Here is a 16564-nt window from a genome sequence, read left to right on the forward strand (position 1 = left end):
AACAAAGCAGATCATGTCTGATATCTGATGTACAGGGTCCATCAAAAATATATAGCTGAAATATTACACAGGCCTCATTAACAGTATCTAGTAAAAATATTAAAATATTATTATATTAATTATTATATTAAAATATTAAAAGTGTTTCTAATGTCAGCTGAAATGAAGCTCTAAACCTGCGCTATTTGTAACTCACCACCCTATTTTTCTATTAGTCTATTCTTAAGGTCACATTTCTAAGGAATTATACTGTCTTGGAATGCTGCTAAAACCAGCGAAGCTTATAGGCGGAGTAAGCCTCACCAGCTGTAGTAAAGCATACAGTATCCCTACTAGCCTCCGGTGTGTGCATGCTACTTTTGAATTCACAAAAGACCCATTGTAAAGGTATTGTGATAACTTTTCAAACTTTTGCCTCTCCAGAAAAACAGCACTAGCACAGATAAAGCTAAACCTTGCTGACTGCTGAGCACACAGGTACACCCCACTCCACAGCCAACCCCTTCCCTCCACCACCAAAGAAGATGTATTTGCCACTGCCAAGTGGCAGCTTTCTGTTTTAAGCAAGATGAGTTTTCTAGTCTGAAAGCTCCTCATCCAAAGACTGAAGCAGAGAAGCCCAGAGGCCAAAAAAAAAAAGTCTTCTTTTATCAAAAGAATATTAGTGGTGGCCCCTGAAATCTAGCAGGGTGAAAGAAAAAAAAATAGTTTACTTAAAGGAAGGAACACATAATTTAAGGACTGTAATTTTCAGCCTCAGCTGGGTATCATGTTTGGGAAAATAAATGAATATGAGGCTGAAATCTTATTGCACGTGATGCAGGAAAGAGGTTGTAACTTTTTCAATGGTTGCTTTAAAGATATGGTCTTTCCAAAGGAAAAGATCCTTCAATGTAATTCTTTCTAAATAGTTCTTTTTTAGATATCATTAGCCAGCTAGATCCTGGAAATTATGGGGGATCATGCCAGATATAAGCAGGGGAATCATGAAAAAAAATATTAAAATGACCCTTGTTTTAAGAGAGGAGATTCTTTATAAAATATTCTGCAGAAGCGTGGGTGGCAATACCATTTCTTGTGTGTGCAACAGGGGAAGTTGGATTAACTAGCATTAGGGTTTAATATGTTTTTCTTAGAGGGAAGTTTGTTTCTTTTACTTTACACAAGGGAGAAAAGTGGTGCACCATTCAGTTTAAAGACCATTTCTTTTCTCTTAGAGAAAAAATCAGTGTTTCAGTTTCACGATGGTAACATTTGATTGAGATGCTGCTCCGGGAAGACAAGTCATTGTCTGTAGCATCCCCCAGTTGTGTTCCATTAGCTCTCACAAGTCAGTAAAAGTATTGCCATTGTATTCTGTATGCATCAAAGCTGATATTTTTAAGATTTTTATACTGCACATTGTTCCAAATTCACAAAGATGAAAGAAATGTGATGATTTAGTAGAGACAGTTCCATTAAGAGAGTCTGCTGAGCCAATGTTACAGTAAACTGAGGTGATGGTTGCGGTTTCATTTGCCAGCAATGTGAAAAAAAAAATGTTGACAATTTGTGTTCGTTTATGATGGAGGTTAATTTTACTTAACTGCAGTTATCTGTAAGTTCAGCTTCTACTTTAATGATTATTTCAGTGATGTGGAATACTCTCTATAGCATCATTGAGGGGTAGGAGATCATCCTCAGAAGGAAAATCTACCAAACTTGGTACATTTGTCTAAGATGGGAGTCCTCTGAACTGTCTAATGAAGATGGCTTTCTCACTCTGTTTCCTATAAAAACAAACAAGCAAAAAAAACCTAGACAACCAATGTAGGCCAGTAACCTATGAGTTAGTCAGCTAGAGTTAACCCAACCTGAACACACCACCTGGGGAAGGATTTGTATCAGGTTCAGATGCCAGAGTGGGGTTCAGTTTAAGTTAAATATATCCGAGAACACATACAGATGTTGATTGTTAGGCTAGATCTCCAGTTAGAAGAGGTTAGAGGGTGAATCATTTCATTCTGCTGCAGGCATCTGATCATCTGAATTGTTCTTCAGGTTCCACTGACTCTACTAACTAGAGCTCTGTTGATATAATAAGAGCTTCAACACCTACTGTACATGTAGACACCTACACTGTAGCTGCCTAAATTTAAGTGTTTGAGTGTATAGCAGATTTCTACCCTTATTCAGGTAACTAGATAAGTTAGTCAGAATAGCTGCAAAATGTATATCTGCATCTAAGCAGTTTTTCTGTATTTCTTTGGTAGTTAGTAAGGAAGCATAATCACTTGTAGGTAGGATGATTTGCACCACAGAACATGTATTATATTCCACTGAATATAACAGAACACTAGTTCAGATGAAGACATCTACACAATTAGGACAAATCTCTCCTCAGGTATCAAGCAGTCACTGGGAGCTGGAGAGATTTAAAGATTTAGAAGAAGGTAATGGTTTATGAAAGTGTTTAGAATTGTTGATGGGAGTGATTTCCTAAAGGACACCATCAATATCCTGTCTGAACTTTAACCAATAGATGGTGGTTACCTGCAAGATACTCTGATTTCACCATTAAGTATTGATAATCTAAGTCAAAAAGATAAGAAACATAATGCTCAGAGTTATGGGCAAAGGGAACCAGTAGAGGGACTTGAGACAGTGAACCCATGAGCCTGGAAAATGGTTATTATTGTTGTCTTTTGAATTGATAGATATAAGCAGGAACCAACAGCAGCTGTCAGTGTTTGAGAGGGGGAAAAAAAAAAAAAAACGCATTTCTCCAAATAAAAGTTAAGGTGAATTGTAGAGAACTCATGGAGACAGAGAGACAGGATGCATCTTAGACATACATTGCAGACAGTCAGCAAAACTCAGATATGGTCTGTATATGATAGATCAGAAGCGGGTGTGAGTCACAAATCACAAATAACATTTGTGCCAGTCCATGAAAACAGGAAAAACAAGGAAAGATGGGGAAAATAAATAAAGGTGTTGAAGGACTTTTTGGCTGGTATGTTCTGGTTCTGCTGAACTTGAACCCATGGCTGGACACCCACAAGAATATGTTAGCATTAAAAGATGAGGGTTTTGTTGAGACAGATGGCCAGTTTGGGAAAATGAGATATATATGTGGCCCAAAACAGGACTGATAGCTACATTTATGTTTATAGACAAAACTATTCAAACATAGGGCAGAAAGGGTGCATAAAGAGAGGAAAATCAGGAAAGGAGTCAGAGGGCCTTCAAACACAAAGATGGAGAGAGTGTAGAGGATCTAACAGAGCATATAATGAAAAGATATTAGAGTGTTCAGACAGCTCAAAGGAGAAAGGACATAGAAAACTAAATAAAATAAAATGGGCATGTGAAGTTAGATATGAATGAATTCTGCATTGGAAGCATAGAGGGAGTCTGAGAGATTTTGCTGAGAGTCATCTCAGTGTAGACTGTTGGGCTGTAGAAGGGATGAAGAAGAAATTGGAAGAGAAATCCCAGACAGCCATTACATATGGTTCAAAGGGGTATGGTCAAAAAATGAGGTTGTCGAGTGTGGGAGTATGCACGAACATCCGTAGTATTTGCTTGCCTCCTTGCTTGCTTGTTCAGACTGTGGGAGAGACTAAAACATGTTTGTGTTATAGGAGACCAAAAGAAAAAAAAAGAAAAAAAAAAGGGAAGGGAAGGGAAGGGAAGGGAAGGGAAGGGAAGGGAAGGGAAGGGAAGGGAAGGGAAGGGAAGGGAAGGGAAGGGAAGGGAAGGGAAGGGAAGGGAAGGGAAGGGAAGGGAAGGGAAGGGAAGGGAAGGGAAGGGAAGGGAAGGGAAGGGAAGGGAAGGGAAGGGAAGGGAAGGGAAGGGAAGGGAAGGGAAGGGAAGGGAAGGGAAGGGAAGGGAAGGGAAGGGAAGGGAAGGGAAGGGAAGGGAAGGGAAGGGAAGGGAAGGGAAGGGAAGGGAAGGGAAGGGAAGGGAAGGGAAGGGAAGGGAAGGGAAGGGAAGGGAGGAAAGAAGGAAGGAGGGAAGGAGGGAGGGAGAGAAGGGAGGGAAGGGAGGGAGGGAGGGAAGGAAGGACGGAAGGAAGGAAGGACGGAAGGAAGGAAGGAAGGAAGGAAGGAAGGAAGGAAGGAAGGAAGGAAGGAAGGAAGGAAGGAAGGAAGGAAGGAAGGAAGGAAGGAAGGAAAGAAGGAAGAGAAAGAAAGAAAGAAAGAAAGAAAGAAAGAAAGAAAGAAAGAAAGAAAGAAAGAAAGAAAGAAAGAGAAAGAAAGAAAGAGAAAGAAAGAAAAAGGAAGAAAGAGAGAGAGAGAGAGAAGCATAGCAGATTCACCCTATCAGTGGGACTTTCTTGCCCATCCGATGTAGCTACCTCTTCAGTTGTGGGAGAGGAATTCCCAACCACAAGAAATGGTAGATAAAGTGCTTCCACCCCCACAACAGCAGATTTAGATTCTTCAGGTTTAAAATGGATATTTAGCAGTTAAAATGTCAATAGGCTCTTATCAGAGGCATGCTATTAGCTGTGCCTCATTTTCCTGTACAGTTACAAAACTGTATAAATTGGTTATGCAGATTTATCAGCTTTCTAGACAGCAAGCCAAGCTCTGGTCATCTTATAGCATCTCAGAGCATATTTTTCCCCTTGAATCAAAACCAGAAAGACTGAACACATCTTTGTTAAAGATTCTAGTGCGGAATACTGGGAAACTCTAGAAGTAGGAGTTCATTACAATAAATCACATGTACTCTGATGAGCTAGTGCAGAAAGGCAGAGTGGACAGACAACCAGCATGATTCAGCTTGTCTGTTTTCATAAAACCAGGGAATCCTTGACTGTAGAATCAGAGCTCTAAAGGACTTTGTGAAAAAGGTGGCTAAAATACCATAGTTAGAAATTACAGTATTGATGTCAGAAAACACTGTTGTTCAACCTTCAGTATGGAAAATATGCAATGCTTTCACTAAGGATGAAAGACAGGTATCAAAATGAGACGAGTTATCATGCATTTCATAATTCCCTCTACTTTCCCACAATAAAAAAGATCAGTTCAAGGGAAAGGTTGCACAGTTTTCAAAGATTTTGCAAAAGTGGCAATCCTGGGCAAATCAGCACCAACTCTGCTGTTTCAAATAGCTCTTGTTGTGCAAAGAAAACATTCCTTTCTGGCAGTGCTGGATCAAGTTGGTACAATAAGAATTTCATAAGAAATAAAGTTAATGGCACCACCACTAACTTATTTCCTAATTTAATGCAGAAAGATGTCTAGCAAATGGGCAGTCAGAAGGAGGCCATTACCTATCCCCTTTCAAAAAAGAACCAAAATATACCCTTAGAAAGTTCAGTTCATTCTGGTGAGGGGGTGGAATGATTTTCACCCTTTTCCCATCAACTAGAATGCTTTTCACAGCCAACAAATCACAAGGTACAGTTAGATATAAGACCACTTCTGTAGGAAAATGTGTTCATGTTAAAAATGAATAGAAATTATAGCAACAGAAGAAAATGAAACTTGCAAGCCCAGAGAAATAAAACAACTTGTTATTTATGATAAACAACAGGGGATTGTTGTAGGTCTGAGGCAATCAAAAGAATCTTGCATCACAAAGCAAATCTGAACAAAAATAATAATAATACTTAGAATTCAGACTTTTCATTTATTGAATTGTTTCTGTACAACAAGCTGTACAGAATAACACAATACATACTAATGCTCTGGAATTAGTAATGAAACAACCTAGCTGTAAAGGAATATAGAGCTATACAGAACAGAGGACTGTTATTTTGTTGGTTTGCATGCTTCTTACTCAAATATCCATTGTGTATACTTTTCCTCTCTGTCCCAAAAGTGTTCCTCACATTGGTTTTTAAGAGTGTAGGAGTGCATTTAATGATTAACTGGGAGAAATGACTGTTCAATAATGCATTACCATGTACGGACCTAAGCTGGATCAGTCTTTTATTTCAGTGTTTTTTCAGTTCTCTTTGTTATTATTTTTTACGGAATACTCCCCAGTCCAAAATCTGACTTCTTCCATGGCTTTTTGTTTGCATCCTTCTTCATATTCGATATATTTGCTAAACTCAAAGTAGTGAATATAGCTCTTTTTCAAGCCCTAATCATAGGCCACAAAAAAAATCAGTAATCATTGTCAGATTACAAATTTCTCCTTAAAAAAAAAAAAAAGAAAAAAAAAAGAAAAGTGCAACCTCCTAACAAACCTTATCCAGGTTTGCTCAAACAATTCAACATTCCAGTGCACAAGTCAGAACACTATTTGGTCTTATCCCAATGTCAGAAAAGCACTGAATGTCTGTCAGTGTTATCTACGCAATTAAAACTGAAAGCAAAAATTGAAATCCAAGTAGACTTCACAATTAGACTTTCTTTTATCTTTACAGTCAAAAAAGAACTCTCTGGAAGGATTGTCTGAAGGCTTTGTCAGGGAAATTTTGTTTCTTTTTTATTCTTAGATGCAGTGTGAGCACAGAAGGAAGAAACATTTTCCTCCAAAAATTTAGTGAAGCATGTGTGCCCAAAGCAGAATTTTCTTCCTCCTTGAAGAAATCCAACACATTATCTTTGGAATAACTGGAGAAAAGGAAGGAATTACCTTACTGTGCCATATCAAGTCTGTCAAAATACTTTTTGGTTCTCTCAGGGTACTGATAATCCTTTCCTAGCAACTACCTTCTCTAACAGTTTTCATTGTCTTGCTCCATTATTAAGGAACAAACATACATACACAGCAAATATATCTTAAAAACTGTTCATATTCTAAAATTTGTCTGCATAAGAAGTATATCAATAAGTTGAATGAACATCTCTGTGGCATGCAAAGTCCATCTGAACTGACCTTTGAAGTTTTTGCATTGCGAAGGGCAAAGGGAACTAAATTCTTTGAACAGATTGTTATTACTTGCTCACCTAAGTCTCTCAAAGGCTACTGGACTTCCAAAAATATTTTATCTGCTTGGATAGATGAATGTGAATATGAAAAGTTAATCACACAATATTGATAAAAATGGGGAAAATCATGCAATAAGATTACACTTTATCTTAATTTTATTGAAAGGAAATGGAGAGATTTTTGATATGAAAAGAAAGTATACAATGACACTTAAAAAAACAATAATTTAAAAAGCATAGGAGGCAAAAATTCTCAAGCTACAAAGCATAAGCCATTCACTGGTTGTCTGGAATAAGAAAGAAGAATCAAAAGCTGGATATTTCCGTAAGTGTCTTGTTCGTACTTCATTGCACCTTCCTTTGAAGTGTGCAGCTTTGATCACTCTTCACAGGACAGTGGACCAACTGGACTTTCAGTGTGATACAAGTTAACATTCCTGTGATCCCAAATGCTGCAGGATTCCTTCATGCTGCAAGACATTCAGCATGATGGATAAACTTGTGAGCTTTCAGGAAGTGATAGATATCCTAGATCATTTTGCTCTTTCTCTGAGAACTGTTTTTCTCAACTGTTGTCCTTTATATTATTTTTGATGTGAATACACCTTTATCTATTTTTACTGCCCAGGCAAGTAGCCTCACTGAAAAGTTTATGAAACTGGTGAAAACAGCAATGACAAAAAGTTGGTCAGAGAGAAACTAGCAGCAGGAAGAATTACCCCTACATCTTTTCTCCAGATTTTACCCCCAGACCCAATGTGAACATGTTACAGACTGTGGTAATTGAAAGTTTTATTCAGAACACAGCAGTTCAAGGTTAAACGTGGTTATTATGGACCAAAGTGTTTAGGACTAGAATTTGTCTTCCTTCTCCAATTTTACATAAGCTGAAAAGCAAGAACAGCAGAGCAGGATACATGGGCCTCCCAAGACCCTTGACTGACTAAAAAGTGCGTGGGTCAAAGTTACCTTGGTGAGATCCTGTGATTTTCATTGCAGCTCTTTGTCCGGGATTATTGCTTTTAATTTTAACTGTTCAAAGTGATTTTTGTCTCTTTCTTTTTGGCACAAACAAGTGTATAGGGAAATAATTCTGTAAGACAACAAAATCTCCTTCATTTTCTGGAATCCACAAGACAATGAAGAATATTCAATTATACCCTCTCCAAATACATATTTAATTTCCCATGTTTCCAAAACTGTCTGATAATATTAAAATGTTCCTCCCTCTCATTGTCTATCTGCGTGTATGTATATATGTATTTTTTTTCTTTTACTCTGAGTGTTTCTTTTATATTGAAAAATTACCTTCACGACTGGAATAACTACTATTAATGTATTTCATGAAACTATTGGCTCCCCTATAAATGACATCCACTATCTATCACAGTGGCTTTTGACCCTGAAATTATTGGACCTAAGCCAAAGTTCTTCACAGTTCAGCCATGTTTGTTCAATAGTTGTCATTCCATCACAAAGACATTAATAAAATCAATAGAAAATACTTTATAAAAGTAATTTTTTCCTCACTGAAAACAAGACTGTTTCCTTTTTAAAAAATAAACATTTTTTTTGAAAATTTCTACGCTCCTAAAATCTTTAGTTAGTTATCAATGGAAATAATCACTTTGCTTTCCAGAAAAATAAATAAATAAATAAACAAACTTCTTTTTGTCTATTTCACCCCTCTCTCCTCTCTCTCTCTCTCTCTCTCTTTCTTTGCTTCTTAAGAATTTATTTCTTGTTTGCGAAGGAAGGCAATATAATTACAATGTATAGATTATTTTTTCACTTTTTATTTTCCATTAATTTGTCAGTGTTACCCTACTATGTAAAGTCATAGCATGTGAAAACAAAGGAAGTTGCTGGAAGACCTGTACAGTTGCCAAGATGGCCCAAGGCTGTTCTCTCACTTCTTGGACATTGACCTTTGCAAAACACCGTACTTTTTTTGATGATCAAACACAAGTTTTTTTCAACACCACTGTTATTGGAGCTGGTCCTGTAACCCAGCCAGAAATCTCCAGTGTTTCAGTAACTACTACCTTGCACATTAAGAGATGCAGGATTACCAGGTGTCAGGTAGTCCACAGTCTGCCCTAGCAAGCCACAGTATTCTGGGTAAATTTCAATATTCTTGTATTTTTTTCACTGGTAAGTGAGCCTGGTTGTCTGAAAGACTGCCTCTCACCCTGCAAGATTTTTCTGCTGTCGAAACTAAATCCAGTGAAACACAACTTTCTGGGACCAGAGCCAGGTCACTCTCAGTTCAGTGGCCTTACCTTTGAATTTAGAATTAAGGGCTCATGCATGTCTCCTTTCATGAGAGGCAAACCTCACTCTTTCAGTGATCCATCTCCTCAAATATTGAACTGGTGCTACCAGTAGACTACATCTTTGCACACATGATGAGATTTTGCTGGCAAAAATTGTTATAGAGTTTTATTCCTCCCTGACTGAATATCTGTCACTTCCAAACTGATGTTAATTGATGCCTCCTTGCTGTGGTGGTGGGAGTTTCAGAACAGATGTTAATACAGCAATGAGCATGTTAGGGAAATTTAAAATATAAAAAGACTAACTTCTGCTTACAGTCTATATATACTACTTCAGATTGATTGAAAAACAAAATAAAGAATATACTTAGCTGATGTGGGGTGGGGTTCTGAAATTAACACATTCATTGCACTTCTCAAACCAAAGCTGCATTGACAGACCTAACTCCCTTCCTCACTATGTAGGATTTTAAATGTACCACATATCTTGTTTTCTACACCAGATAAGCTGCTTGTATAGTGATGCTTACTGATACACTGTTTATTAATCTATCACTAACATCTAGCATGAGAGGTACAAGTCAGCTGAAGTTAGAAAATATTGGTGTTAAATAATTACAGAGTATCTTTAAATTATGGCTTAATGTTTCTGAAAATGACTTTATCGTCCATCAAAGTATGCTGTAAGCTTTTTAAGTAAATGTATCGTGTGAATGTATTTTGTAAGATTACACGCAAATGCTTTTTTTTCATTTGTATTCATATTTAATCGTAACTCCATTATTTGAGATTCTAGATGGGATAAATCTAAATATGAAGCTTTTATACTGCCCTGTAAGTTCTACAATATAGTTTAATATTAAGATTTTACTAGACAGTTACACAGTACTCAGTTTTAATATGGAATACTTCATCATGTTCATTATTGCCTATTTAGACTCATGTAAACTGACACTCCTGAAATAAGCAAGCTTTAAAATGTTAATACAAATGTTATGCCTCTTTTAATTGCAATAGACATCTCATTAAGTAATTTAATGCCGGTGGGACCTCTTACCAATACACAAAAAAACATACTTTGCCCAGCTTTTGTATACAGTACAATATGCTAAAAATATTTTTTTCCGTAGTGACGTTCATCAGCTTTCCCTCTGCTCACCATATCCTGTGTGAGGAAGCCCTAGACGTAGGCTGTCTCAGCAGGCTGTGTTAGCTAGGTTCAAGCCAGAGTGCCTTTAGTAAGGCTATACCTGCTCAGACTTCACTAGCAGGACCTGACGATGCAGCACTGGACAAACAAGAACTACCTAGGTCATGGCCATGGTGAAATTAGTTCCTCATCTAGGTGGAGAGAAAAACATGCATGACATTTTCATTAGCCTAGGAGGCAGAAACATCTGGTTACTTGGTTCAGCTCATCAGCAGGAGAGCCTGTAGTTGATTAGCCCTTCTCTCAGTAGTAGGCGTTACTACAGTCAGTGGGAATTACTAAACATGGTTTCAGGGGACTGACGTTAATTTGGCTTGCCAAAATAATATGCAATTTTTTAAGGAGTTTGTGTTAATTAGTTGTATAATTTGATGTGATGTGATTGGGTTTGCACAAAGAAAAGCAGAACAGGTTTTGCTATTAGAAGCTGCAGTATGAGAATCAAGAGGTGGCACTTAAATAGTGCACAGTATGAATCTGCAGCGGTGAAAGGCCTTAGTTCATGATCTAATTACAATGGGATTCCCTTTCTGAAAAGCTAAAAGCATTTTAATTCATATTTTTTCTTTTAAGATGTTTTATTTTGATTACTATATTATTAATTCCTGTGCACCTAACATTCTATCACAGATTAAGTCAATTTAGGTATCTCATTTTGGTCTGTTTTGTATAATATCCCACTTTTAGAGGAAAAGGAATATGTCAAATGACAAAATTAGGCAATTTATAGTTTGTGTAATTCCTTACTGTATCTCTCTGCCAGCCTTCTACTCTTCATTCACTAACTCTTTCACAACTATTATTGGCAATTTAGACTTCTTTGCTACCTGTGAAATGGTAATCAGCAGTAACATTGATGCCAGAATTACAATTTCTGCCAGGCAAACTGATAACTGGGAACTTAGAAACATAGATGAGGTCGTCAATATCCTCTCATAAAAAGGGCTTGCTGCCTGCCAGTTACTGGGGAAAAAAAAAAAAATGTAATGTGGCATTGAAGGGTATTTGCTGAAGACTTCTGGCCAGGTTTTGTTGTTGTTGTTATGGTTTGGTTTTTTTCTTCCTCTCTCCCCTTCCCCCATACCCCCCTCAGAATTTACTGAGTGTGGGACTACATGACTAAAACAAATCTCGTATACAGTGTACCCTTCTGTGTTTCTCTGTTCTTCTTACCTTTCTTCTCTATTTGGTCTGCAGATTCTTTGGGCTGACAGCTATTTTTTCCTATGTTTGTTCAGTGCTTTGCACATGGAGTTACCAGACCCAGCAATGGCCTCCAGGCACAGCCCTCGTAGACATGCAAGTTAATGAAATTGGAGCTCTCTCTCATTCTCTGCTGCCCCCCACCTAGTATTTTAACATTTCATGTCACTTCCATGAGGAACAGAGGGTGGCAGTTTATTTATGACTATTTCCATGAAGCAGGAAGTCTGAAACACACAGTATGCAGTATTAAAACTATCCAGATTTAGCCACACACTCATTCAGCACATTGGCTGTTTTTGTTAATGGCTACTTCTTCAGAACATCCCTGAGGAGAGACGGTCTCAGTACATCAACTAAGTCAGGTGCTAAAAGTTAGACTGCATTAACACACCTCAGGACTTCCATTTCTATCATTCTGCAAGAAACCAGCTTGATAACTATGCTTGAAACCCTTTCTTGACAAGAGACAGCCAAAGAAGTAGAGAAACTTACTTGTGTGTTGCTTCAGAGAGGCCCACTGGGGGCTGAGGTTTCCTATGGCTTGCTGGGCAGTGAGGAACCTTCTTACACACTGCTGAAAGTTTGTCTGAACCTTGCATACTAATGTGTAAACTTCTCAGAGATGCTCACAAATCTCAGTTTCCTGAAATCTCATATAATGCCAGTTTTCTATGATACAAGGTTGCCTTATAAATGTTTCACAGAGCTCTCCAAGTTTCCAAAAAGAGATACTGCATAATTTATGGGATACTCTGTTCAACATCCAACCCCTATGAAAAAGCTCTGTAGTTTAGGTATGACTTCATATAGCATAGCAAGTCCACCAAAGGCAGAAGAGAGGAGTCATAATAGACTCTTTGTCTGAAACATCAAGGCTTGGGAGATATGAGCTTACTATCAGGAAGTTTTTAAGAGCCTGAGGCACAGAAAAAAAGTGGTGTCAAAGGAAGCATGTGTAGTAGGTAGTGGAGTGGAGTTGGTACTACACATAAATAAGAGGAAAGTGTATGAGTACAAAAGGCTATAATTCCATTGAGCAGCTCTAGTAACAGAAAAAAAAAAAAAAAAAAAAAAACACTTTATTCACACAGGCCAGCACTGAGGATGCCTGGACAGATTCCAGGTAATTTCCATTAGGTTCAGCAAGGGTGCCGGTGTCCATCAGGGTGGCTATCTGTGCAAAGCTGAGCTGTCCATTATGAGATCACCTGAACCCTTAATGGAATTAGAGCCTTATGATGCTCAGTTGCTTGTTATTTATTTTCTATTTGAATATCAATTAGTTACTGAAACCATATTTGTTTACCTTGAGCAGTCACTTAGTACATATAATGCAATTTATAATTACTCTTTAGTCCGTTGTGCACACTGCCTACCATATCGACCTGTATTGCCTGTTTCTGATATACCCTTAATTATCTGTTTCTTCAACTGTTGCCTCCTAACTTATGCCTAGCTTTCAAGCTAAATGAAAGTGAATTTCTATATTTCTTTCAAGCTTTTAGAGAGTCAGTTTCTGTATTTTTTTCTGTTTTCTACCCCAGCTATCTCAGTGATGTCCATGAATGGGAATACAAGGCAGTACAACAATGCTAATATTAAACAAGAGTGATAGCTCAGAATTAAGATATCTGAAGAACACTAAAAATGTAATGTGTAATTTTGTTCACTGAGCATACTTCATATAAAAGGATGTTGTAAGGCCAATGGTTTAATTACTTGTTGTAAGCCACTCAGAAACATTAATACAGTAAACAGACTTGAAAAGTTCCTTGTTATTATCAACTTCTATGTTATGTATTGGTAAATATATCAGAAAGATATGCTCCTCAACCTACCATTTATTTACATATAAAGAAAGAAACTTCTTTGAGAAGACCTATTGTTCTAGATCAGGTTGATTTCTACAGTCTCTTAATATAACTACATTAACATTTCTTTTGATGAAGAAAGCTATTCATTTAATGAAAGGTGGCAGCAGTCCATGGAAAACCAAGGCATTAGTACCATGCTAGTAACAAGACTGGTCAAGCTAACCTATAAAAACCTTCATTAATTGTAACAGATATCCAAGAAAAGTAAATTGGTTCAACTGAGTATGAAGAAAAATTTCAGATTTTACTGGGATGCAGAAGAAGATATGGATATAGTAGATTTCTTTTTTTAAGAAAACTACCTTCACTTTGTTTCCCCTTCTCTCCTGGCCCCTTTGCTTCACCAAAGCACTAAGGGACTCAAGCCAGCAATTTTCCTACTTTACATTGAATTACAGAAATAGCGTGAGAACAAATGCTGAATGAATGGATTTCAAAGTTGGTAATGGTATCTGTCAGTAGCGAAGGAGATGCTGACCCTTACCTTGCCATTTGTTGTCATTTCTCAGACAATATTGTGGCATTCCCATATACATTTCTGGGCTCACAAATTGCAAAACAAGATTTGCATCTATGTCAGTAGCACTAAGATTTCACCCCTTGTGTTCGCCCAGAATTTTCCTGCATGTTGCACTATCATTTTTGTTCCTGTTACCCATACATTTTTTTCACCTTGAAGTGTGTAACAGCTTGGAGTGTGCAGTCCAGTGAAAGCTGCATAAATCAAAATCACAACAGAAGTCACAAGGAAATCTAGTAGAAAAGAAAGTGCTGAACGTAATAGGCAGATCCTTTCAAGCACAATTAAAATATCTTAAAACTTTTTTCCTGTAGTCTAACACAAAAGGCTGACCACTTAAGTTTAATAATAATGTCTGCTTGTGCTTAATTTAAAACTACCAATTGTTAAATAAGCCACTTATAACCATTAGAAAATGAGTTTCCATTCATGCTGAATGGAGAATCCTCTTTTTTAGCCTTCTATCCACACACTTTTTCCTAAGACTATGTAAGATTGAAACTCTTTACTTTAAAAATTTCCTAAGTTTTGTTTAAGCATCCCCTGATATTTGGATCTCAAAGAACCAAACACTACAGAATAACATAAATGTTATGGACATATCACATTTCCAGGTTAAACACTTCATCTGAGGATTTGCAAAATGTCAAAACAGAGTAAGAGTAACAGGCAATAAAATTAGACTGTGCCACAATGTGTATGTGGAAAGTAGAGAAAACAGTTTATTTTGACCTTAATTTTCATATTCCCAACTTCTGAGTACTATTCTGTCACATCCAGGAGAGGCCAAATATATATCTGGTATGGAATTGTGCAGTAAGATCCCCAAATTAAACAATTAAGTAATACAATTAAAAAGCTTTTTTTTTTAATAAAGGTTTAAGAGTAATGAGGCAACGAGGATTCACCGTATGGCAACATTTCATTATGAAACTCAGTTACACAGCAAAACTATCAGTTTTCCCTTGTTGCCTTCCAAGAAAATGCTGTTACTTTCCAAAAGACATTATGCTCAATTAATCCCTAGTGGCATCGAGGGATGCTAGCTGCATGTTCTTCCACCAGGAGCATCCTGTGTACAGCGAAGATGGCAGGCTAATTTGCACAGGTACCCTCCAGCAGGGATTTTGCCATTAGACAGGGTCTAACTGCAAACTCTATATTTACCTCTAACCTTCCCTTCCCTCTACACCTTATGTGCTCCTGAGCCATTTGTTTACATGCAAAATCTGATAACAGTGCCAGCTATCCTTGCGCTTTAGTCTTTTCTCTTCCCCTCCAGATTCACTTTTTGCTTTTTTCCCAGCCACCTTTGCAAAATCTGCCAAGAAGGAAGGGTAATTAGCCCTTGCTGAGCCCCCATTCCTGGGGCTAGGTTACCAAACTGCCTAACTTAAAACTGACTCCAGTATCTCCTTGCTGCATGCAGTCACTTCTGTCTTCTGCCTGCAATACAGACATAAATTTAGCTCAAGAATGCTACAGAGGGGGAGGCTGTCTTTTCATTACATGCTCGATATCCATTATAATGGAACCTGGCTTCTAGTGCAGGGCCTGAAGGCATATCACAATGCAAATAATAGACAATAATGATAATAAAAAAGAAATTTTCATCACAAGAAACTTGATTAGTCTCCTGTATCCTGGGTAAAAGTGTCTATATTTATATAAAGTTTTATAATTTTTTCTGTGTTTTTAAATACAGTGGCAGTAATTCCCTATTTCCCCTGATTTCCATGCAGATATATTTATGTCTCAGCATTCCAGTGAGTTCCCTTAGCTGATGTTTGAAATGCATCTCTCAAATTACTATATCATCCCAAATTTAAGCTTATGGAATCTCCACAGTAACAATTGTATCTGGGTAACAAATTGTTTGTTAAATGGAAATGGAAATGATCAACTACATGGATTATTTCTTGTGATATTCCTGCAATACAGTACTTTCATTCACATGCTGTTAAAGACTTACTGTTACATGCAGAAATGTTTTCAAGATGCCCTACTGCTCCCGAAGGTATCATCACAAGAATTAGAGGTCTCAGCGGTTTCTTGATGGGATGGGGTTTAAAGTAATATTTGTATATTACATTCTTGTTTGAACATTACCCCTAATAGCATATCCAGCTACATCTCTTTTTTTCTCTCTTCACTCATACAGAGATTAGGAGAGCCCGCAAAATAAGCAATTAACTTGTGGTAGACTAGTAGTTTTGAAGAACAGATGATTCAATCATTTGGAGGACTTCTCTGCATCAGCAGCATCAGTCCTATAGCAACTGCAGATGGACAGAAACAGTGAGTTTGGGAGTTAAATTGCAGAAACTTTTCTACATGCCACAATGACCACAATTAGTGATATAGGCTTTTATTTTAGCATTTTCTTTATTAATTTCATTCAAGTCCCTCTTTGGTTCCTTTTATACAGTAAACGTAACAGATTATACTAAAATAAATAAATAAATAAAAATAATGATAATTTAAGAAAAATCAATAGAAGAGAGTTATATGCCACAATAACTGTCCATACACAGATATTCAACAACATAGCAAGAATACAGATGAGCACCAATTTAATCACTTTCATAGAAGTTTAT

The sequence above is a fragment of the Anser anser genome, assembly GCF_964211835.1.
Source record: "Anser anser genome assembly, chromosome: 1".
NCBI lineage: Eukaryota > Metazoa > Chordata > Aves > Anseriformes > Anatidae > Anser > Anser anser.